This window comes from Polypterus senegalus, chromosome 3, assembly GCF_016835505.1.
Source record: "Polypterus senegalus isolate Bchr_013 chromosome 3, ASM1683550v1, whole genome shotgun sequence".
Taxonomy (NCBI): Eukaryota; Metazoa; Chordata; class Cladistia; order Polypteriformes; family Polypteridae; genus Polypterus; species Polypterus senegalus.
Genome location: NC_053156.1, coordinates 158,622,237 through 158,647,877, shown reverse-complemented (window position 1 = coordinate 158,647,877; position 25,641 = coordinate 158,622,237). Strand labels below are relative to the sequence as shown.

At 37.5% G+C, this 25,641-nt stretch overlaps 1 long non-coding RNA gene across 1 annotated transcript in view; it reads left to right on the top strand.

Annotated features, from left to right (window-relative positions):
* The first annotated feature begins 1,560 nt into the window (after nucleotides 1–1,560).
* The window catches only part of LOC120526830, a 52,895-nt gene continuing 28,814 nt past the window's right edge, over nucleotides 1,561–25,641 (top strand). Inside the window, exon 1 of the long non-coding RNA XR_005633180.1 lies at nucleotides 1,561–1,622. This is a non-coding gene — a long non-coding RNA (uncharacterized LOC120526830). The remainder of the gene's footprint in view (nucleotides 1,623–25,641) is intronic.

The following is a 25,641-nucleotide window of genomic DNA, read 5'->3' as shown; positions in this document are numbered from 1 at the left end:
CTTGTATTGAGCTTGCTGTTCATATTTTTCAAATTTCAAAATCTCCCACTAAAAATCCTTGGAGAATTTGCAAATGTATCTATTTTAAAACAGAAAAATATTCTGTGTAACTTCAATTATGGATTAGTTTATGGTTTCAAATGTACCTTTAAAGAGTTCACTTCAACTTGTATATTTTCCTCTTTTACTTGTCCAACAGGTGCTCCTGATGTCATAATAGTTTCCCAAAACAAAGTCAAAGGCTTGTAATCCAGCTCACTTCCTCCTGCTGCTTGAGGTAAGTTAACCATAAAAGTAAAAATTAAAAAGTCACTAGAAATAAACATACGAGGAAAGGAGTTCTTTAAGTGCCGCTCTGTAAGCACAGAGCAAATCAATATCCAGTATACCCAGTATTTAGGTTACATTAAAAATAACCTCATGGCTGCATCGTCTTCACATTATAATGATTCTGTTACACTATAATTTATCGAGAAAGCTCCAGACCTGCTCTCCACCATGGTTGAAACCAGCCAACAATTTTACCTTGAGTCATCAGCAGAGATATGAACTGTCCATTGAAATTTGAACTACACTAAGTTACAGACCCTCCACGGCCAACAACAGCATATCAATTGATGCCATTTTTCCATCACTTGAATTGGTATCTGCTGCCTATGAAAGCTATTGAGCCACCACCAGCCTATCTGGGCTTTGTTTTTAAATACAAATAACATTGTATAGTGCTATTAAAAATTTGTATTTAATGTCATCTAGTAACTCATGTAATTGCATTCTGTTATTTTTGAATATGGTTTATTGTTACAAAAATATTTAAAAAACAGAAATCTAATATCTGACTTAATTCATGAAATGAATTAAAGAATTTAAAATGCTCCAGCTTTTAAATCAGTTAACTGAGTTCCTGAATACGCCTGAATGTCACGCCAAGTGCATGTTTGCTAAATTGCCTTTAAGTCTTTTAACCGGAGAGCCTAACAGATACCAAGAAAAGAGATAAATCAGCTGCAGCTCATTCAAATGCAGCAATAAGAATCTAAAACCAAGAACAGAAAGTCTGAACTCATTTCACCTGTGTGAGAATCATTATGTTGGCTGCTTATTTCTTTAAGAATTGATGTCAAATGAACTTGTCTATAAAGCCCTCAACTCTATTGCACTTTACTGTGTTACAGAATGTCTGTAATCCTAGTCACAATTCTTCAAACACTGGCTTGCTCAATGTTTCTAGAGTGAAGCATTAAAGATTTGTCATGGCAGCCTTCTGCTTTTATGCAACAAAAGTCTAACTAATAGAGATACATCAGGCTAATACTGTGTATTTCTTCAAACAAGCTATTAAAAAGACATTTTCTTTTAAATTTGGGTTGATCACCGTTTGTAGTACATCTGTTGCTACAGATTAAAACTAATGCTGTATAATCACCGATTTTATCTTTTGCTCTTGTTCTAAGAGGCATGTATGGTTGTTTTTATAGAATACAATTGTTGGTGGTTCTAATTATTCATATTTAATTTTTTCAGCTGCTAATCATTATTTTATTTTTATTTTCTGTTGTAGGTATCCTGTGGTGGCTGCCTGTGATGCTAGAAGGGATGAAGGTTCAGTTAGGGGTTGAATGGTGAGGATGTTTTTTGTGGATCATTTTTAAAGCATACGATTCTTATAAAAAGTATTCACCTCTTTGGATGTTTTTACATTATATTATAATACAATATTAAATCACAATAGATTTGATTTGGCTTTTTTGACAATGATCAACAGAAAAACAGTCTTGAATGTGAAAGTAAAAACTGATCTCTGCAAAGTGGTCTAAGTGAATTACAAATATAAGGAGGTGAATACTTTTTATAGGCACTGCAAAAACATAAAAAGCAGCTTGCCTCTTCTTTTGACAGACAAAAGATGTGCTGCCTCATCTTAAGGCAAGGAAGTATAGTGCAAATTATTTAACAATAGTTAACAACAAGTGTTCAATAAAACAAGTCCTATGTATTTACATGAGTTGCCTTTCTGGCTACAAAAGAGAACCTCGGCTTACTGGCAAGAACATGATGCTTTCGATCATTAAAGTGTTACACTCTCAGCATGTTATTAATTTAGCTGGCCAATTCCTGTTCAGTTTATCTTGCTATTGTAAACTTGTGTTTGACAAAAGACAGCGTTTTTGATTCAGTAATTCATCTCACTACATACACGGGAGTTCTATGATTGGTACTTATCCATTTTATTTTCATGTGTATCTTTCATTTTTTATTGTCAAAAATTTGTATTATATTTTTGATATTTCCATGCCACAATTTACTCTTCTGCGTTGTAACTCGGTTGCTGACATTTTGTGTTTTTGCTCAGCAACTGCACTCATTTGTTGTTAGTAACATCATGGTGTTGGCACAGCTATGGCGTGTAGCATTACGGTCAGGATCATATTTAATATGACTGCATGCTGTGTACTTTGTCCAAGTTCCTGGATTTAAAAACAAATTTTGGTGTTGTGTAGTTATTGGTTTGAATCTTCAGGGAGCTACATCTTGTTATTTTGACTGCAAGTTTTGGCCACGCAATATTCTGCCCTACCATGCCTACCTCAGACAGAACATAGAGGATAACCTTTGGCTTTAACTTGTAATTTATTTTATGCCTGATGTGCCAACTATTATTCTACTGGAGTGGAAAAAAGCACTATTTACGCATTTTGAAATCACTGGTTATAAAACTAAATACTTACAAATGCAATTAAATCTTGTAACAATAGCACCTTCTTGTGCCCATCCCGGCACAGACTCCTACGGAGGCAAGTATTAAAATCAAAATAAAGATTTATTTTTCTTCACTTGTGGGGCACGTCTTCCCCATGAAGCCCACAGGCAATACACAGTCCCAAACAAGCACTGACCACAACCAAAACACTGCCTTCTGGCACTACCACTCCTCCCTTGAAGCTTCGTCCTCTCCTCCCGACTCTGGCCACTGAGTGGTGGTGGCTGGCCCCTTTTATAGCCAACCGGTCCAGGCGATTGACCACCTGGTCTCAATTGCACTTCCGGGTGGGGCTGAAGATTTAGCGGTCACCCCAGCTCCCAACCGGGCTGTGGAGGACTTCATCGCCCATGGAGCCCTGCAGGAGGTTAGGGGATTAACCATCGACCAGGGAGGCTGCCACCAAGCGTCCCGGGGGAGGTGTTGTGTTGCCCATGGTTGCTCCACCGGAACATATGCAGCAGGGCCGCCCGGCCGGGTATGGGACACGGCCCCCCATCACAATCTGTATATCTCCAAAAACTTTACACTGATTTGTCATTGTAGACAAGCACAGTGGTTGACACAGCTGCTTAACACAGTGTTTCTAAACTTTTCTGCTGTTCTGGCACACTGAATGAAACATGAACATCAGAGCAGCCTTACCCCTTTGTAAATCAAGACTGATCGCTGGAGAACTTTGAATGCGATCATTGGAGTGCCGCAACCTGATCACGATCCACTACCACTATAAACAATAGCAACTCGTAATCCACCAGCTGAGAAACACTGACTTAATACATTTGACATCATTGGTTTTTCGATTCTGTTTCAAATCATTGATTCTGTTGGGTGCAGAATTTCTAATGTTCTCTTACTGGGGAAAAATCCAAAATGTTGTGCATGTTAGACAAACCTACAACTCTAAATTTGCCCCAATGTGAGCATGAGCGTGTCTGTGACTGGACCCTGTGATAGACTGGTGACCTTGAATTTATTTAACCTCCTTGACATTAATCCTGAGTGTAACTAGAGCTCAGAATTCTATGCAATTAGAATTGATTGCTGATACTGATTGAGAAATTGTACATTATAAATGTTAACTCATTTATTACATTATGGATTCAAGACTTTCTTTCAAATCATTCAAAGACAGGCAGAATACAGTACATGACACTTCTTCTGAAGTGATTATATTAAGCACAGGAACTCCACAAGAATGTGTTTTGTCTCCATTACTATGTATACTGTACTCGAGTAACGTAAGACAGAACAATGACCATTGTTCCATTGTCAAGTATGCTAATAGGATGCATATCTGGGGAGGATGGAAGTAATTACTTATGTTAAGTAATCTGTTTAGTAAACTAGTGCACAAGGGCTATATTACTATAAATGTCAAAAATGCATAACTCTGTATCAGTGTTCTGGGGGATGAGATAAAAATAGCGTCTGAATATGAATAGTTAGAAACTACTCTAGATAATAATCTTAATTGAATTATAAATACAAAAAATGCATACTTTAAATGCAATCAACACTTATTTCTCCTCCATAAAGTCATTTAAAATATTTAAAGTGGACAAGGACCTCATGTTGTCTTCTCATCACAGCGTGATCGTGTCAGTTATCACTCTCCGCTTCATTGCCTGGTCTAGTGGTGTGACAAACAAAATTTTTAAAAGTTTCCAGCAGATTACCAAACATGCAGCTTCAGTTGTTGGGGCTGACGTAGATGATTTGGTAAATGTGTGTCAGAGGGCAGTTTCCAAAAAACTGGAAATCATCTCAACTGATGACAGACACCCATGACACACAGAACTTAACTATAGTAAATCAGGGAGGATAGTCACTTTAAAGACTCACACAAATCCCTCAAGAAATTAATTTCTTCCTGGTTCCAAGCATGTTTTTAATAAGGTGTATTGGAGATAATAAGAAATTCCAGAAGTGTACAGTTTTCATATGTATCATGTAACCATGTAAGGTAAAAATGCACTATCAAACTGCTAGAAGCAGTTAGCAAAAAATCAGTTTTTCAAATGATGTAAATATTTTAAAATTTCTGTGTAACTTTTAACCTGTCATGTCTCTATGTGTTTGTTTTATTTTAACTTCTGTCTGTTATTGGACGCAACTGAGAAAGCAAATTTCATGTTTTCCTTTGTAAACATAAGTAAATAAAAACCTTGAACCTTGAAGGACATTATACACAACTCCACTGACTCATGTTTACAGAATGTGGTCCATAGCATTCATGAATATGAGGTACCTATTTTATCAAACTTACTCACAAGTGAGGTGAGTGTGTTGAGCAGATGGAAAAAGTACTTTGAGGCTGATGAATGAAGAGAATGAGAGAGAGAAGACGTTGGATGATGTGGAGATAGTGAATCAGGAAGTGCAACGGATTAGCAAGGAGGAAGTAAGGACAGCTAAGAAGAGGATGAAAAATGGAAAGGCTGTTGGTCCAGATGACATACCTATGGAAGCATGGAGGTGTTTAGGAGAGATGGCAGTGACGTTTTTAACCAGATTGTTTAATGGAATCTTGGAAAGTGAGAGGATGCCTGAGGAGCAGAGAAGAAGTGTACTGGTGCCGATATTTAAGAATAAGGGGGATGTGCAGGACTGCAGTAACTACAGGGGAATATAAATGATGAGCCACAACATGAAGCATATGCCAGGGTGCCCCGAGAGGAGCTGTGGTATTGTATGAGGAAGTCGGGAGTGGCAGAGAAGTACGTAAGAGTTGTACAGCATATGTACGTGGGAACTGTGACAGTGGTGAGGTCTGTGGTAGGAGTGACGGATGCCTTCAAGTTGGAGGTGGGATTACATCAGGGATTGGCTCTGAGCCCTTTCTTATTTGCAATGGTGATGGACAGACTAACAGACAAGATTAGACAGGAGTTCCCATGGACTATGATGTTTGCTGATGACATTGTGATCTGTAGCGATAGTAGGGAGCAGGTTGAGGAGATCCTGGAGAGGTGGAGACATGCTCTAGAGAGGAGAGGAATGAAGATCAGTAGGAACAAGACAGAATACATGTGTGTACATGAGAGGGAGGTCAGTGGAATGGTGAGGATGCAGGGAGTAGAGTTGGCGAAGGTGGATGAGTTTAAATACTTGGGATCAACAGTACAGAGTAATGGGGATTGTGAAAAAGAGAGTGCAGGCAGGTGGAATGGGTGGAGAAGAGTGTCAGGAGTAATTTGTGACAGACGGGTATCAGCAAGAGTGAAAGGGAAGGTGTACAGGACAGTGGTTAGACCAGCTATGTTATATAGGTTGGAGATGGTGGCACTGACCAGAAAGCAGGAGACAGAGCTGGAGGTGGCAGAGTTAAAGATGCTAAGATTTGCATTGGGCAGGACGAGGATGAACAGGATTAGAAATTAGTACATTAGAGGGTCAGCTCAAGTTGGACGGTTGGGAGACAAAGTCAGAGAGGTGAGATTGCATTGGTTTGGACATGTGTAGAGGAGAGATGCTGGGTATATTGGGAAAAAGGTGCTAAGGATAGAGCCGCCAGAGAAGAGGGAAAGAGGAAGGCCTAAGCGAAGGTTTATGGATGTGGTGAGAGAGGACATGCAGGACATGGACATGGGTGTAACAGAAAAAGATGCAGAGGACAGAAAGATATGGAAAAAGATGATCTGCTGTGGCGACCCCTAACGGGAGCAGCCAAAAGAAGAAGAAGAAGATAAAAGGACAATGCTCATACATACATTTAGAATATCCAAACTAGCCATTCTAACATTTTGTTTTATTTATAACTAAAATGAAAAAAGAATATTGTAAATGTGCTATTATGCTGTGGAAGTCAGTAGATGGATTGGGAGAGCATGGGAGGTCATGAGGTTGCTGGAAAGGGGTGTTTGGTGCTCCCAATATCTGTGCAAAAGGACGAAGGTCCAAGTCTTTAGAGTCCTAGTGCTTCTAGTCTTCCTATATGGACACTATCGAGTGACCTGAGATGAAGACTGGACTCCTTTGGTACTGTGTCTCTCTGGAAAATCCTTGGGTACCGTTGGTTTGACTTTGTGTTGAATGAGCGGTTGCTCATGGAGTCCCGAATGAAGTACATTACCTGCATCGTGAGGGAGCGTCAGTTACGGAACTACGGCCATGTGGCGTGTTTCCCCAAGGGTGATCCACCTCATAAGATCCTCATTGTTGGGGACCCAAGTGGCTGGACCAGGCCAAGGGGTCGCCCACTTAACACCTTGCTCTGGCAGATAGATAGTCATTTCCGGAGGGTGGGACCAGACCTTGTGTCTGCCTGGGTTGTTGCCAACTGGGATCCTGAGCTATTTCGTTGTGTGGTAGGTGTGGCAACACACTGTACCAGTCAGTGCATGCTCCCCAACTTCACTTGACTTGCTGTGGAACAACAGCTAAACCTGAAACCAAAAGGTTCCCCATGAATGACTGTTTGCTTACCAGGTTCCCCTATTAGTGAGGGTCAGAGTGATCCACATACAGAGACCAGACTAGTATATATGTCAAGCATCTGAAACATTTTAAAGTCAAAATCCTTTAGAACAGGAACAGACTTTGGATGCATACTATGTGAGGTATAACATTTGCAATTCACTTTGTACCTCAAAATTGTGGGCTATTTAATTTCATTAAAAATTTTTATATTCAACACCAAGCACATAATTTGATGATCAATGAGCACCGATATTATTCCCCAGGTTTTCCCATTCAGAAGTTAAATTCATAAATATTTCACATTAATCTATTTATGTCTTACTGTACTCTGCTTAGAGTTAAACTGGGTCAAACATAGATACATACTTCACTATTAAACTATGCCACTCTATTTGAAAAGCTCTAAAATTGTCACTGCCTGAAGGGCCTTCAGCGGTAATAAAGCTTACTGACTGTTGTAGTGTGATTTAATATGAAATCATAGAGACTTCTACTCAACTTTAAAAGGATTTTTTTATCTGATATTAGAGTTGTAAATCAGTAAAGAAATGTTGATTTAACTGTTTCTAGCCTTCATTCTGAAAACTGTAACAACCTGAAACATTAAGGAGGTCTTTAGAAACCATGTTGTCATACTTTAATATTCACTCCTCATAAGTGCTCTAAGGAACTTGCTTGACTTGTAATTTTAGTTCAAGATTAATGAGTTAGTTAATGTGGATTATAGTCTTCTGAAGAAGGCAAACAATGCAATGCTGCTTCCTTGTAGCTCACCACCTTTGTGAAATGTGCATATTCTTTCCAAGTTTTCTTCAAGATAATTCTGTTTTTACCCAAATGGTGGATGGGAGATGAACAGTATACAAAATCAAACTGAATTGAATGGTAAAAACACACATGCTTGGTTGATTGTGTGCTCCAAACTGGTCCTGTACGACAGTATTTAGGGTATGTGTCATAAGCTTGTGTGTATAATTCAGAATTGGTTCCCACCTTGTACCAAAAATGCCAATTTAGGAGTCAGCTTCTCACAGTTGTATAATAGATTTGGAAAATGAGGATTGTGGATATTAATGTACAAAAAATACTATAGTTGCACCCAGAGGAAGAAGTCTGTTTTGCATGAAAACTAACATACAGATCAAGTAATGTTAGAAAAGCTTAAAACAGTGCAAAGTATAAACTTCATGTAGGGGTCATTAACACTGGGTAAAGTCTCCAGAGATGATATACAAGAGGTTGTGTGTTATGGTATGTAGTTATATGTGCACTAGGGACACAGCTGAATAGGGAAGACTTTTGAAACCAAATTGCCAATTCCATAAAAGTGTAAAAATTTATGGCTGTGCATCCTCTGATTGGTGAATGACATTAGGCAAGTCTAGCTGGAAGGTGGGTGACATATTCTGCTTGATGTATCTGCAGCATGATGAAATCTCTATTTAGAAGCATAAGATGTGAATCACTGCTGTAGCTGACATCTCCCCACACCATGATAACCACTGTTCTGGAGATGCTCCAGTAACCACATGTGATCGTCTCCGAAAGAAAGGTGGAAGTGTTGACAACATATGACCCAATGCTGGTCTATGACAATGTATGTTACACAGGCCCAACATTGGTTGAGATGCATTTGGTGATGATGAGTGATGAGTTTCCACCTCAAGATCCCAGGTGTTACATTTTCCTGTCACAATGAAGCACACAAAAGGGTGCAGTCCATCAAAACCAACACAAAAGGTAGACCTAACTTTAATTAAAGTCAATATCCCAGAAACTGGCTCCACACCAGACATCCTACTCAAATGGCAGGCTTCAACCTGCACTGGCCAAGATAAGGGGATAAGGTTGTTAAAATTAAGTTGTAAATGAAGTTTACAAAAAAGATGAGAACTGTGAATTATTATTTTATAGTCATAGAATTTATTTTAGTAAAGAAATAAACAGCACAAAAGATAAAGCCTGAAACAAAATTAACAAAAAAACAAGAAACTCAATCCTGAAGCAGTACCTTAAACAATCAGGGTTCAAAAATCAATGAAGTCCAAACATTAATAATGAAGCAAGAAAACAAACAAGAATTAAAAAACAACTACAATGCCGAGGCTGCTTCTGCTTTATCTTAAATTCCTGCTTGGGTCCTGCCTCCATAGACTCCACATAAAAGAGACAATTATGCAAAATTACAAATTAAGCAATAAACAACACAATATCAAAGAAAAACACACAAAGATGAAACAAAACCAAAAACAACACATATATTAAATAAACATATTTGAGCTAGGGATATAAAACCTTGCCTAGCAGTCCATGGAAAGCACCACATTGATGCAGATGATGGAAGTGTTAGCAAAATGATCTGACAGCTTTTTCCCAAGTTCAATGGTCCTCCCTCTCATTGTTGTTTTTCTATTAGTAACTAATGCACTTTCTGATAGTTGTGAATGCCTATCTGCAATCATCCTCACTACTGTCGTGATTTTATCCTTGTTTTCGCTGTGTTTTGCTTTTTTTATTGACACTTTTTTGATAAGGTCATTTTGTTTTGGCAGGTCTCTTGGTTTTGGATTGATTGGCCATTTTGGATGACTTGACCCTGCAGGCATATAAAATATGCTTGCAAAGAACTCTGTTTATTCTGTTATTGGAATAAATACAAAGAACATGATTTTCATTGGGCGGCATGGTGGCGCAGTGGTAGTGCTGCTGCCTTGCAGTAAGGAGACCAGGATTTGCTTCCTGGGTCCTCCCTTCGTGGAGTTTGCATGTTCTCCCCATGTCTGCGTGGGTTTCCTCCGGGTACCCCAGTTTCCTCCCTCAGTCCAAAGACATGCAGGTTAGGTGTATTGATGATCCTAAATTATCCCTAGTGTGTGCTTGTTGTATGTGTTTGTGTCCTGCGGTGGGCTGGTGCCGTGCCCGGGAATTTGTTCCTGCCTTGCACCCTGTTTTGGCTGGGATTGGCTCCAGCAGACCCCTGTGATATAGTGGGTTGGTTAATGGATGGATGGATGATTTTCATTATTTTCATTGATAATTTAGGATTTTTTGCTTTTGACTTTTTGCTTTGTTCCTTTTTGCCTCTGTTATTTGGTTTATTTTGACCATTTGACCATCTGGTTTTGACTTTGTTTTGTACTTTAAATTTAGTTAGCTCTTTGTCCCCAATCCAATTTTTTAACTGTCTTTTTAAGGAAAAGCCTGTTTATTCAGCTCAGACACAATACCTACTATTGTCCTGCGCATATAGAGTAGCTGGAATGTGCTACAATAATCAGGCTAATGACTCAGCTGCACGAAGACCTGGCTCTATGATAGCAGTCATTTGTTTGTGTGATTGATGAAAGTATCATTGAGAAATCCAGTGACTTTGGATTTCGTAGCTTTTTCTGCTTCCTAAAGAGTGCAGATGGGATCAGCATTTCTGATAAGACATTTACAGACTTTGATCTTATGATTCGATGCTCTGCTCCTTAATTATTGTGGTTGCAATCCTTCACGGTAAACTTGCTCTTTTGCAGGATAGTTTCAGAGCATTGGTTGCCTCAGTAATGGTGATGGATTTCATCAAATCTTTCTTTCTGGAAAGGTCAAAAATACTGAGCCTATTCCAGAAAGCAGGATTAGCAGGTTATCCACAGTTTTAGCATCACAGATCATGTAATTCTGGCTTAATCTGTTCCAGAAATGCAAATTTGGCTTAATCCAGGCTTTCTGTACTGTAACTAACCTAATTTCCGTAAACGCCGATTTACTTTACACAGATATCACGCTAATCCTGTTGCCTTGACTTTTCTTTACATTTTACTTTGCTGTTTCTTCCCAGTGCCTTCCTCTTTGCCTTATTTGTCTGCAAGAATGCTGTCTCTGATTTACAGCTCATGGGTTCTACAGTTATTTGGGCCACAGTTACCAGAGGCCTTTTTAAGTCCCCTTCTGACATTGCAATTTTGCTGTGGTTTTAAGTGTGTTCTTCAACTTCCCTTATGCCTGTCATTTTTTGTCTCGTTTGTAGCTTTTTACCATTTTTGCCTTTGAGTTACTTGTTTTTGACTTTTGCTCTTGTATTTCCATTGTAAGATTTTTGGCCTTTTTTGATTAATTTTTTGTAATTTTCTTTTTTAATTCAATATTTTATTTTAAATTGTTCGGTAAATGAAAAATTAAAGAGAATGGTAATTTGAGTAAAATGACTATCTTAAAATAAGACAGCACTGTACGGTTTTAGTGTTTGTCTTATTGTTGATTTTTCATATTTAAAATTATATATTGAAATGTAATCATATTGTTACGTGTCAGCCTGCATTTGTTCCTTTGTTTATGTATGTTTTCCAGTTTATTGTTGTATTGTTTTGTTTCCGAGTTATTTTTATGTGCTTTTTGTATTTTTGTAAATGTTGTTCCTATTCTTATGTTTATTACTTAGTATTTACATTTTGTATTTAACTCTGTTCTACGTGTTACTGAGGGTAGAACTTCAAGAGTCAGGACTACCCTGATGTCACTGCTGCTGTTGCCACCTTCAGCTTTTATGTTGAAGTAAAATACATAGAGATTTATTGACAAATTGATTGTCGAGAAGATACTTTTAGGGTTTTTCTGTTTTTTACTTTTTTTTATTGTTTTTGCTCTGTCTAATTTTTCAGTTAGGGGTTTAATTTCTGGCCTTGTTAGTTCTAGGTTGCCTTTTAGGCAAATCCTTTTTCTCTGTTTTGTCTTATTTTTTGTGCTTTCTTTTTGTTATTTAAAATCACGTTGGCCTTGTCCCTTAAGCCAGAGGTGTCTCGGTTTTCCTCACTCTTGATCTGCAGTTAGTGCATTTTGTATGTTCATTGCCGTGTCTGCGTGGGTTTCCTCCGGGCGCTCTGGTTTCCTCCCACAATCCAAAGACATGCAGGTTAGGTGGATTGGCGATTCTAAATTGGCCCTAGTGTGTGCTTGGTGTTTGTGTGTGTCCTGCGGTGGGTTGGCACCCTGCTCAGGATTGGTTCCTGCCTTGTGCCCTGTGTTGGCTGGGATTGGCTCCAGCAGACCCCCGTGACCCTGTATTTGGATTCAGCGGGTTAGAAAATGGATGGATGGATGGATGGTATATACATTTCCATTCTGATGATTGATTTTCATCCTTAAAGCTCTGACTTTAGCTTTGTTTTAACAACATTTTTTTTCTGGTCCAACTCCTTTTTAAAAACTGTCAATTCTCCACCTCTAACAGCACACAGAGTGTTATTCATTCCTTCTAAAATCTTTCGCTCCTGCTTTCTCATTCTGGATTCACTTCCAGACTGAAGTATAAAGTCACTAAGATCTTTTTTGACTCATCACACTTCACCCACTATTTTTTCTTCTTGTAAATGGGTTAGGTCAAATAAGACCTGGACTACCAGGTTTTATGAGAGAATTGCTTTTACAAGTTGTAAAATGCATTAACTTAAAATCTTGACCTTATGAGTCTTCTACAATAACTTAATCTATACAGTGGGATGCAAAAGTTTGGGCAACCTTGTTAATAGTCATTATTTTCCTGTATAAATCGTTGGTTGTTACGATAAAAAATGTCAGTTAAATATATCATATAGGAGACACACACAGTGATATTTGAGAAGTGAAATGAAGTTTATTGGATTTACAGAAAGTGTGCAATAATTGTTCAAACAAAATCAGGCAGGTGCATAAATTTGGGTACCGTTGTCATTTTATTGATTCCAAAACTTTTAGAACTAATTATTGGAACTCAAATTGGCTTGGTAAGCTCAGTGACCCCTGACCTACATACACAGGTGAATCCTATAATGAGAAAGAGTATTTAAGGGGGTCAATTGTAAGTTTTCCTCCTCCTTTAATTTTCTCTGAAAAGTAGCAACATTGGGGTCACAAAACAACTCTCAAATGACCTGAAGACAAAGATTGTTCACCATCATGGTTTAGGGGAAGGATACAGAAAGCTGTCCCAGAGATATAAGCTTTCTGTTTCCACAGTTAGGAACATATTGAGGAAATGGAAGACCACAGGCTCAGTTCAAGTTAAGGCTCGAAGTGGCAGACCAAGATAAATTTTGGATAGACAGAAGCGACAAATGGTGAGAACAGTCAGAGTCAACCCACAGACCAGCACCAAAGACCTACAACATCATCTTGCAGCAGATGGAGTCACTGTGCATCGTTCAACCATTCGTGCACTTTACACAAGGAGATGCTGTATGCGAGAGTGATGCAGAGGAAGCCTTTTCTCCGCCCACAGCACAAACAGAGCCGCTTGAGGTATGCTCAAGCACATTTGGACAAGCCAGCTTCATTTTGGAATAAGGTGCTGTGGACTGATGAAACTAAAATTGAGTTATTTGGGCATAACAAGGGCGTTATGCATGGAGGAAAAAGAACACAGCATTCCAAGAAAAACACCTGCTACCTACAGTAAAATATGGTGGTGGTTCCATCATGCTGTGGGGCTGTGTGGCCAGTGCAGGGACTGGGAATCTTGTCAAAGTTGAGGGACGCATGGATTCCACTCAGTATCAGCAGATTCTGGAGACCAATGTCCAGGAATCAGTGACAAAGCTGAAGCTGCGCCGGGGCTGGATCTTTCAACAAGACAACGACCCGTAACACTGCTCAAAATCCACTAAGGCATTCATGCAGAGGAAGAAGTACAACGTTCTGGAATGGCCATCTCAGTCCCCAGACCTGAATATAATTGAAAATCTGTGGTGTGAGTTAAAGAGAGCTGTCCATGCTCAGAAGCCATCAAACCTGAATGAACTAGAGATGTTTTGTAAAGAGGAATGGTCCAAAATACCTTCAACCACAATCCAGACTCTCATTGGAACCTACAGGAAGCGTTTAGAGGCTGTAATTTCTGCAAAAGGCGGATCTACTGAACTAAATATTGATTTCATTTCTTTTTTGTGGTGCTCAAATTTATGCACCTTCCTGATTTTGTTTGAACAATTATTGCACACTTTCTGTAAATCCAATAAACTTAATTTCACTTCTCAAATATCACTGTGTGTGTCTCCTATATGATATATTTAACTGACATTTTTTATCATAACAACCAACGATTTATACAGGAAAATAATGACTATTAACAAGGTTGCCCAAACTTTTGCATCCCTCTGTATGTCTAAGACTATTTGTATTAAACAGATTTATTATTGACTGTATAGGAATGATTGTATGTTTGTATTGCTGATTTATGTATTATTGTTAGCCAGGGATCGTCCCCTGGCTGCTGATCTAATTCATGTTTCATGTCTCTTTTGTTCATTCTTGATTCTTTTATTTATGTTAATTATGTGCATCATCCTTTATTTTTGATTTTGTTTATGTATGTAAGCTGCCTATGTTGTGTTCCATGTGTTTTGTGGGTGGTCCACCCAGGAGGTGGGGCCTCCTGTCAATCACCACCAAGAAATGCTTTCCACCGTATAAATTTAGAGGGTCTCCCCCAGTTGCTGGTGAATGTGCTTAGGAATTTTGGTGAATTTACTGTGATTTTTTGGTTATGCTCAATTTTTTTGACTATGCATTAATTAATTCTATATTGGGACTTTCTTCACTTGGATTGCTTTGTGTTGCTGGTAATTTCCTTTTGCCTTTTTCGTTTTTTAGAGCTTCACAGTGTGACAGAGCCTTTTATGGGAATACACTTTTTTATGTTACAAATGTCCTGCATTTGCCCTAATATCTAGCTGAAGTTTGATTGGAAATCCCCTCCCCAGTAGGCATTTTTGGAATGGGTTTGAGACCTTTGTGCTTTGGGAGTCCTAGTCATAACAGTTAACACTTCATGGCAAAAGTATTTACAAATATTTAAACTTCAGCTATTGAATTCACTGCATGTTAGGGAATCACATGGCAATTCTCAGCAGGGTGTGCGTGAGTGGGTCATATGATGGAAATACTCTGTCCAAGAGTTTCTTCCTGCTGCCTCCCCAATGCTGTTGAGGTAAGGTCCAGCCCTTATCTCATGTTATGTTATGGTAATAATATTCTGATGCTGGGAAACATTTTGGTTGATGTGATGGATCTTTCTTTATTTTATTTTGATAGTTTTCCTTTCTACAAAGTGATACATACTATCTAATGCTGGTGGCATGGCGGCATGTTGCTGACAGTGATCAGCATTACTGCATTAACAACTCCTAGGTTCAAATTCCAGGCTGGTCATCATCTGTGTGAAGCTGACATGCTCTCCCATTTCACTTCAGGTACTCCTTCTTTCCATTGCCCAAACATGAACATATTATGTTCACTGGAGACCCGAAATTGGCCTTGTATATGCCCTTCAATACACTGATGAAATGTTCATTCCAGGTTCCAGCCAGCCACTGTGATCCTCAGCTGCATTAAGTCATTTTGATTATCAGATGTAACATAAATAATTTGATGGTGAAGTCAGTTGTTTTATAGCATAAAAGGCAAATGTCTCCAGTTTATTTACAGTTTCTTCTAAAGCTAAACACTTTACTTGTGCAAAACAAATCCTTCCATTCTGTATCCATTCTGATGAGTGAGGTGATGCAAGTGCAGTTTCTTAATTCACCCTCTGACATTTTACGTCTCAGTTTGCATTGTGAAGCTACTGTTTGATTTTTCTTGCTCTCTGCCTGGTGTGACCTATTGCGACATGTTGTCTGTTGCCTGGTTACCTCAGAAATGTTTCAGATGATTCTAAATTTATCTCAGCTAGGGAACATTGAGGTGACAGAAAATTGAGTTGCTGCATAATCTTGGTACAGAACAGTTTACTAATGCTACGAAGTTACCAGTTTTCGTTAAAGAATGCATTAACATTATTTAAGTGGATTATATTTATTAGTTTCTTTAATATTAATATAATAATTGACATTTATGTAAAAATATATAACGTTTAAGAAAGCAGCTACCTTTAATGTTGAATCTCTTGGTAGCATTTATCCGATTAAATACCCAAAGAAAGAAAGAGACAGAGAGGGGATAACATATCTGGGTTATAGAAAGATGCTACAGTGCTGTTCCAGTTCTATGAATGATATATAATTAGGAAACTAATTGTAGCTTTGTTTTCAATATTTGTAATAGAGGAAGTTTTTTTTTTGTTTTTTTATTTATGATTTGTGCTCCAATCTCAGTAATAGTTTTGTTGTGCTTTTCAATTCTGTTTGTCAGTCTTACTCTACATATAATGCATTCAGCTGAATAAGGGACAAAATATTAGCAACTACATGTTTAACTTCTCCAGTTTATGTAGTTTTTACTTTTATTGTTATTGTTCTTCCCTCTTTGAAGTGTAACTGCCCAAAAATCTGCATAAAATGTGGTAGACTGTCTATTGCACTCTTAATGTTTTCTTAATTTTAGTAGTGGTTTCATTAATTTAGCATAAACAATTCACTCTTACTAATGCACAAAAACAAAAAAGACACTTTTTTCTGTTTTCTCATAGCATTAAAATAAATATACAATATTGATATGATTTTTTTTTGTATTATGAAAATTTCCGGTTGTGAATTTAATGGCATAACTGTCTCACTTTGTTAAGTTCTTAATAGCTCATTGAAATCTTCAAATAAACTAAGTTTCTTACTTTAAAACCTCTGAACTTTTTTTAGCTCATTTTCTATTTTCAGCTGTGAACTTTGAAACGTTCAACAAAAAATTGGTAAACAAGATAAATTTATTTCTTTTTGGTACTCTTCATAAGAAGATTGGGAGCCCCAACTGGGGAAGTCCTATTTCATTGCAGAGTGGTGGGAAGCAGATAAGATAAACTGAGTTGTGGAGAAGTGTCTCCATTGTGTTCCTCACGACTGTCACTGTTCTAATGACGATCACCTCCTGTTGTCGTCTCTTGTTACTTCACCCAGCCCAGAATTTCTAGAGTTGTGCGTAAGTGGATGCCATGTCACTATTTCTTGGGAAATGGAAATTCTTGTCATACAGCAGTCACTGTAGTGCCTTTTCAGGTTGGTCCTTGTAAGACACTCACAATGACCAGATGCAAAATACAAATGCATTTTCATTTTTAATTTTAATATATTTTCCCCTAATCTATGAATGTTTACAATGGTAAAGTAAAACAATATAAATATCAATATAAAATAATAATGGGATGCTTGAATTAAAATATCTTCCAGTCAAAATGAAGAGTTAGTAACACTAAAGATGTCTTGGATTCTTATTTATTGGCAACTGATTGGCTTGTCTGGCACACGCCTAGTAAATATGTGGACATGCAGACTTGCAGTTATGCAGCAGATACACCATATGAGAGAGGAGTAGATCGCAGTATATATTGCACAAAAGAAGAAATCAAACATTTTTAACTGTTATAAAACCACTTAACAGAAATCTTTATTCCAAGCATTTATTAGGGTAAGTGAATCTGTTGTTTCTACTTTTTTTTATTTTTTAAAGCTGCTTTGAAATACACTTTATGATTTTTATGGTTATTGTCCAATATCATGGAACAAGTTGTCAAGCAGTTAAAAGAATCACTAATTTGAACTTGTTTTTTTTACTTCATATTCACTGTAATCAATAGCTTCCAATTGATTCGAGTTTATTTCTGCAGCTTTAACTGGTGACAGCTGGCATTGCTGCATATCCACCTCTGAATGAGATGTCACGGGCTGCAGACTATGTAATATGGCGGCCCACAGCACAGTAGTACATGTTTAATTATTCTATCCTTCACGTCAGTCCCAGTGAAGAATATAGATTATTTAAATGAAGTTAAAGTTTTATCTGTATAATATAATAAACATATTTTGCTGCATTTCATCTTAAAAATGATATCGTCATCATATGTAAATACGCGCTTTATAAAGTGGCTCAGGTTGTGCAATATTATAACTGTTGTGCTAGTTTACAGTGAGTTGTTTTTTATTTCCACCACTGTGCGCCTTTGTGAACATGAGCTTTCAAGTTTCTCCAACACGCTATGTCACTCGATCAACTTCCTTTTGTTGATTATACCACGGTTTAAATCAACAAATAGTATGTTTTTCCTTTGCCTCCATTTGGTATTCGCTGAAATTCTTATATTTTCCCCCGTGCTTTTCCCATTGTCTTTTCACAGAAGGCTGAGCTTAAGGGCGATTTATATTGATTTGCATATTCAAAGAGGCGTAATTCTGGGAGGAGTTTGGGTGGGACAGAAGGTGCATGCACGTGCGTTAGTTTTCATGCTGATCGGGATTTATGTAGCAGAAGAATGCGGAAGTTGGAGGATGCACAGATTCCTGCATCTGGATTTTTCTGTGCGTAAGCACATTTTGGCTTTTGTGCTTACGTCATGTTATAGTGCGAATTCTACGCACGGTGTTATACATGAGACCCCTGGTGTTGAGACTTTAACAAGTTTGGTTACCTGTTGCAGGCCATTGTCTCACTGACCTGTATTTAACATATATACAGTAATTCAGCTCAGCCCTTCCGTGAAACACAAAAAAGTGACACCTAAATCTATGAGTTCAAAACGATTTAGGAATCTAGATCAAATTAATATTAAAACTCCTTAGTGTATTTATTAAAGCACAAGAGTAAAATACAAAATTAGAAGATTAAAAGTAAAAATGTAAATAATAGAACAGTGATATTCTTACAACAATTTAGCAGCAATGGCACAGATTCAGTCCTTCCTCTTTGTCTTTAAGATGATTTCTGCTCTATTACAAATCTCATTCTTTTATATAAGAAATATTTTGTGCACTAGTGCCCAGATGCTCCCATTCATTGATTCATTTTCACCCTACCCTGAACTTTCCTTTCTGCGGTGGTGTACCATTTCCCTTCAGTCTGTTACTCCAAAATATAACAGTTTAAAAATCGCTTCCTGTTCTACAGGCCTATATATAAAAAGACAGCTCAAATGTTCAGTTCCCTGCTCCTTAGTGTGGTCTTTAATTGTCACTAACACCCTCATGTTCACAAAATTACTTCATTTTTAAATTTCCTAAATTGATAGTTAATTCATCACAAACCAATTTTAGGATTTGTTTTTCTGAGTCTTTCCAGCCTACCTGAGGCCCGGTGCAGTTTTTCAGGTGAATTCTCACTAGTGGGCCAGGGTGGTCTACATTCAACAATAAAATAGGTAGATTAGTAAGTATGATAGAGTCAGTGACAGCTGTAGAAAAGGATCTGAAAAAAATACAATTAATTTAAATAAATGTTAAGTTTTGCAAATGGGTTGGGAATATATTAGCTGTATGTTGTCACAAATGTGCGTCAGAGGACTCCTCACAGGCTCAGTTGAGGTATGTAATAACCTGCCAGGACGAGAAGGGGCGCTATCACTAACACCGCTATTGCCTTCCTTCTCCACAGTGCCAAGAAGCCATGAAATTCAACCGCTATAAAAACCCTTGAAAGGAGGCATCATTACTGCCGCGAGCAACCCACCAGACAGAGCTCCACTAACGATATGACATTGGCTAACCAGTCAGACAGCCTTGCTTTTGTTGCCTTGATTAACTTGCATAACGGGAAGAATGCCAAAGAATGTTTTGTTTTGGTTTTCTTTGGACTTCGGACAATAAACGTGATGACCTGGTTAGTGCCCCAGATTTTCCCAAGCAGTGGAGCTGTCATTCTTGCACACGGCCACAATGTACAAATGAGGCTGACTTGACATGGCTTATGAAAGAGATCTGGGAGTCCTGCTCAACTCGTCCTTGTCCACATACAATCAGTGTGCGCAAATTAAGAAGGCTAATGGGATACAAGAAAACTTAGCACAGTGAGTGGACTACAAGTGAAGTGACATTATTACGTGCAACATATTAATGAGCCCATATCTAGAATATTGTATGTAGTGCTCCTTATTACGAATAAGATATAATAGCACATGGGAAAATAAAGAGACGAGCTACCAGACATTTTTCAGAACTGACTGGTATGAGAAGAGATTGAAGGAGTTGAATCTTCAGCCAAAGCAGACAGAGCTTAACAGTAGTTAGAGCAGATGTTTTAAAAATTTCAAAGGAATTACAAGATACATAATGGCTGTTATTACTTTAATAACATTCCACACAAAAAAAGCAGTTATTCAAATGTAAATTTTAGTTCTACACATTAGGAAATCTTGGTATATGGAACAAGGCAGATGAAGGTATGACTAGTTTGAAACTGTCAGATCACGTCATATTTAATTAATGGCTTCTGATTAATTCAAGTTCATATTCTGCTGCTCTAACTGGTGACAGCTGGCTCATGTGTCAGCTCTAGCCTGCTTTGATAATCTCATGACACAGGCAGTATTGTTTCAATAGGACAGCTGCTGACACTCTGCACTTGTTTGTTTTTAGCAATTTATTTTTCAAATACTTTAACTGACAACATAAAAAAATACCCAAAACACTTCTCTCATATTTATATTTTTGAACAAAGCTTCTCAAAGGTCTTTATGACTGTTATTGAACAATGTTTCAGAGGTTTTGCAGCCTAATTTGCCTCTCTGTCACAGTTCTTCATACATATCTTGTTTTTCCTAGTGCCTGGTAACTTTTATGGCCAATTCCAATCTCATGTCACAGATTGCTTCAGGAACAAGGCGGTATGGGGCCCAGCAGTTGGTGCTGACAATCTGGCGGGTTGTCTCCTCACATTTCTGTGTATTTCTCATGTATAAAAGCTAAAGAGAGATACTAAGTGAATGTACATGGTTGTATTTGCAGCATATAATAGACTGAAACCCAGAGTTCTCATTCACATCCATCTCTACCTGGGGTTGTCCTTCCATGCATCTTTGAACCTTCTTAATACAGTGCCTCATCAACATTGGGCATAAGGTGGGCTCCATCACAGGGCACAATCATGCACATACCTACACATGGCTAGTTCAGAGTTACCAAGTTGGCTAGAATGCATTTTTTTATTTAATTTATTAAAAGTAAGTGACATTCAATACAAACAAGTCAAACTTAACAATATTAAAATCAATTCTACCCCTACTCAGGAGAAACAGTGGAAGGTCTACAGCTAGAAGAAAACTTTAAGAGTAGAAAAGGGAAGAGAAAACTTATTTGAAAATGTTACTGATTAGATCCTGACAGGTTTTTAAAAAGTTTTGCACAGATCCTCTAAATGAGAATTAGATTTTTTTCCAATTTCAAATAGTATATAACATCAGTTACCCACTGACTTAAAAGAGGTAGGCCAGGATTCTTCCAGTTCAGCAAAAGTCTACATGCTAATAGTGAAGTAAAGACAATTACAATTTGTTTGTCCTTCTCCACTTTAAACCTATCTAGAAGTACGCCAAATACTGTTGTTAATGGATTAGTTGTGATTGTGACACCAAGGCTGTCTGAAAAGCATTTAAAGATTTTTGTCCAGAATGATGTTTCATTTTATACACGCCAAAAACATGTGGCCCAACGAAGATGGAGCTCAATTGCAATGTTCACAGGTCGGATCTTGCCCTGGAAACATTTTTGACAATTTTAAATGAGATAGATACGCCCCATAAAAGATTTTAAGTTGAGTAATTATATGCTTTGCATATGGAGCTAGAGTGAATCCTATGTATGGCTGCTTTCCACTCCTTTTCTGAAATACTGAGTAAGTGATTCTTTTCCCAGTGTACTCTGGGATCTTTGAAAGGAAACAACTTTAAAATGTTTTTATACATTATAGAAATGCTGTCTGATTCGTCTAGACTAATCAGTTTTTCTTCCGGGATAGAACTAGGTAGTAGGTGAGGAAAATTGGGCAGATTTTGTTTAGCAAAGTTTCTAATTTGGAAATAATAGAAAAATTGTGTTAATGGGAAGCTAAATTTGGAGTTTACTTATTCGTAGCATGCAAAGACTTTATCTGCTATACAAATATCTAAGTGATTTCATCTCGTACATTTTCCAAACATTAAAAACTGTGTAAGTTTGAGAGGGTGGAAAAAGGTGCTTATCATGTAGAGGTGCCACAGATAAAAGCTTGTCTATCTTGAAGTGTAATGGATAAAAAACAGAGTATGTAGAGAACTCCTGAAAGCACAGGGACAAGGTGCAGACTCCACAAGGACAGAGATCAGTTATGGATTTTAACACAGGATTCTGGAGCTATGAGGTAGAAGTGCCACACACCAAGATAAAGTACTAAACGGAAATGGAAAGTGGCTGTGAAGTCAACAATAAGCTGAGGCTGGAACTCACTTTGGATAAAAGTCAATGTTAAAGTTCAAGGCCTACAAGTTCAAAAATAAGATAATGTCAGTGAGATGACACATTTAATCCATATTGATAAAACAAAAATACAGGATTGTTTAAGCTTACAAGCAGGATTGTGGAGATGAAGCCAGTATAGTGGAGTCTACTATTTTTTAGCAGAGTCAGAGTTGCAAAATATTTGTGCAATTCTACCTCCAGGACTTGAGTCTGAAGAAGGACTCCAACTCCAACTGTGATATCTGTTCATTTTTAGTCGCCCAAAGACTAATAAAAGCACATCAATTTGCCAACCAACTGCAAATGTAAATGGTTGTAAGCATAAATCCTTTATAAGAATGTCTAAAGTTTCATCCAGCTCAGTGGAAGAGGCTGCCACGTGATTTGACTATTGCATCACACTCAAGACATGCGAATAAACACAGGGATGACCTTGAGTGTCAATGCAGTTCCAGGGTGCAAGTTAACGTAAATCAGAGTGTGAGCGCAACTGTTTAGTCATCCCATTGCTACAGATACTAGGACTGCTTCCATCTGCTACACTCTTTTCTAATGCCCCCACATAAACAAATGATAAAAGTAATTTAAAACCTTGCAACAGACGATTTTTATTATAATGAAAACAAATCCTGTAGCTTTGTCAAAGAAATATTGAGCAAGCTTCACAAAGCCCTTAACAGCTACAAAGTGATACTGTGGCTGCCTACAAATTTTTAAATTCATTCTGGCGTTTGCATTATGTTCAAGATGCCAGCAACTGTTATATTATACTGTGGACTTTCCTATTTTGAATTGGCCATTATGTGTAACTCCCAAATGTCCTACTAAATCATTTAGAAGAATATCAAACTTTTAATTATGTATGTGAGGGAGATATGTTCTAGTCTAAGAAAATAGAATACAAAACGTCTTACTTCAAAGTTAAATAATGCCATCGCTATATGAGATTTCCTTAGGCGTTCATTCTTGTATTTCATAGATTGTAATCTGTAATATGCGTATTTATTAGCTTTGAAAGATATCAGTAGATTTCAAAAGCATTCTGGTGGTTGCATGTTTATAGTAAAAGAACGCCGAATAGACAGGTCTTTAAAATACCTAAACAGGGTACCTAATAGAAGGTTATATTTGATATCAGGAATGGAGGTTACTTATTGAGGTTTAACTGTTTTAAATGACACAGTAGTGCATGTTAAATAAACTAAAACTTCAGAGACATATTGAAAGTTAACAATACTAACATTAACATGAACATAAACATAAGGAATGTGATAAATGAGACAAGTGAATTCAGAGAAAAAAATATCATGTAGAAAACATAAAGGGAAAAACAACCTATGTAACAACCTATTTCTTGAACCTGCTTAGTCCATTTCAGGGGCACAAGTCCCTATTGTGTCAGGCTGCAAACTCTAACAGGAAACTGACATGGTCAATTATTGAACCCTGTTTCCCAGAGCTCTGAGTTCTTACCATTGTGACAGTGGGCTATTCTGTCAGTTTTTCTATATAATAATTACAATATAAGGGATATTTCCTATGTCTCCGTCTACCTTCTTATTTATATAGTGACATCCATTGCTTGCAAAATTAGAATAAGCTTTTAAAAACAGCATATATTAACACCTGCAGAAGAAAAGCTTTATTTTTTTCTAAATCATTATATGCGAGATGTACTAACTAATCTGTTTATTATCCACAATAGAATAAGCATTGTCAGTTTCTTTTTATCCCATTAAACAGGCGATTTGCAATTTAATTATAGAAAGGAATGACCATAAATATTAAGCGGGTGTAAGACTTTACAAAATTAGAAATGAAAACACTATAATACCGATTATTGGTTGCTACATAACAGTGCACTACAACTTAATATAAAGATGCAAATACAGCACTAGTTTTAACCTGTCTGAAAATCGTGCGTAATTAAGAAAAAAAATATTTCCATGAAAATAAGAAACGCTGTATTTTTTTTTTGTGATCATTTTTTTATTCAGCAAAAACAAATTGATAGGAATACATAGACATAACATACAGTAACCCAACCCACCCAGCCTAAGCCAAGGGATTATTAAAAATAATTAAAAATACCAAAGCAGTTTAAACAATTGCTAAAGACATGACAGGATGGTGCATCAATATGATGTCATGGGCATTCTCCAATATAAAATGGCGGTGCACAGGGCTCAGTATCCACGTTTTCAAATAATTTCAAAATCCCCATTTTCTGTAGGTTTAGTGTTAGTTAAGGGACTTAGCTTGTACTTACAGTTAGAATTATTTGTGTTTATGATTTTGATATTTGGAATTCATTTTTGGCTTTGGTCTTTGGCTTTTTTTTTTTGCTCTTTTGGTTTTGGGCACTCACATACATTTTTGTTCATTCTGCTATATAATCCCCTTATGATTTATGCAGTTTTCCGGTTCTGACCCTTTAAATTCAAATTTTAGTTTTCCACTCCAGACACAGTATCATTGTTATCACTCTTGAAGCGGAAATTAAAATACCGTATATCTTCCAATAGTAGCCCCGGCGTTTATTCAAAAAATTATTTGGACGGCCCGGTGTTTAAAAGAGACCGGCGGTTGTTGGAGACCGGCTATTATTCGCCTCGCAGACGAAATGGTGATGGGTAAACGGGATTCATTTGGCAGTAAAATACGGTATGGTACCGTATTTACGGTCACAAAATGTAGGCAACAACACCGGATGAACATTTCAGGATTTAATGAAATTATCAGTACAGCAGTACAGTCTTATTAAATCAGTATACAGTACGGTACTACCGTAAGCATGAAAAACAGGTACGGTAGACGTCAACTTTCTTGCCAATGATGCCACCAGCACTGGCCTGCACCAGTCCGAATTTCGCATGAAAGCGCTCATCAGCCCGACAAGTCCCCTGCGGAACATAAGGAAATGCAATAAGCTCCAAACTCACGCATATACGTATACATTACGACATGATACTGGATAAGATACAATAAAGTACAGTACTTACCATCTACTCGTCGTCTGAATAGGTAATGATTGCTTCATTATTTGTGAGTTCTTCTTCATCTTCCTCTTCTTGTGATGGTAATACAGGTACTCCCATTGCTTGTTGTCGCGCAGTAATCAGTTTTATCAGGATTAACGTGTCGAAGATGGCATTTTCATGTTCTTCCCGCCACCTCTGCCCTCCCTGTGGGGTTATGAATTACGTGGAGACGAAAGGGCAAAATGTACACAAAGAAATTTCTTTTTGACTTTCTCGCTTCCTTGATAGCATCCGACAACAAAACATTTTTGACACGAAAAGGTACTTA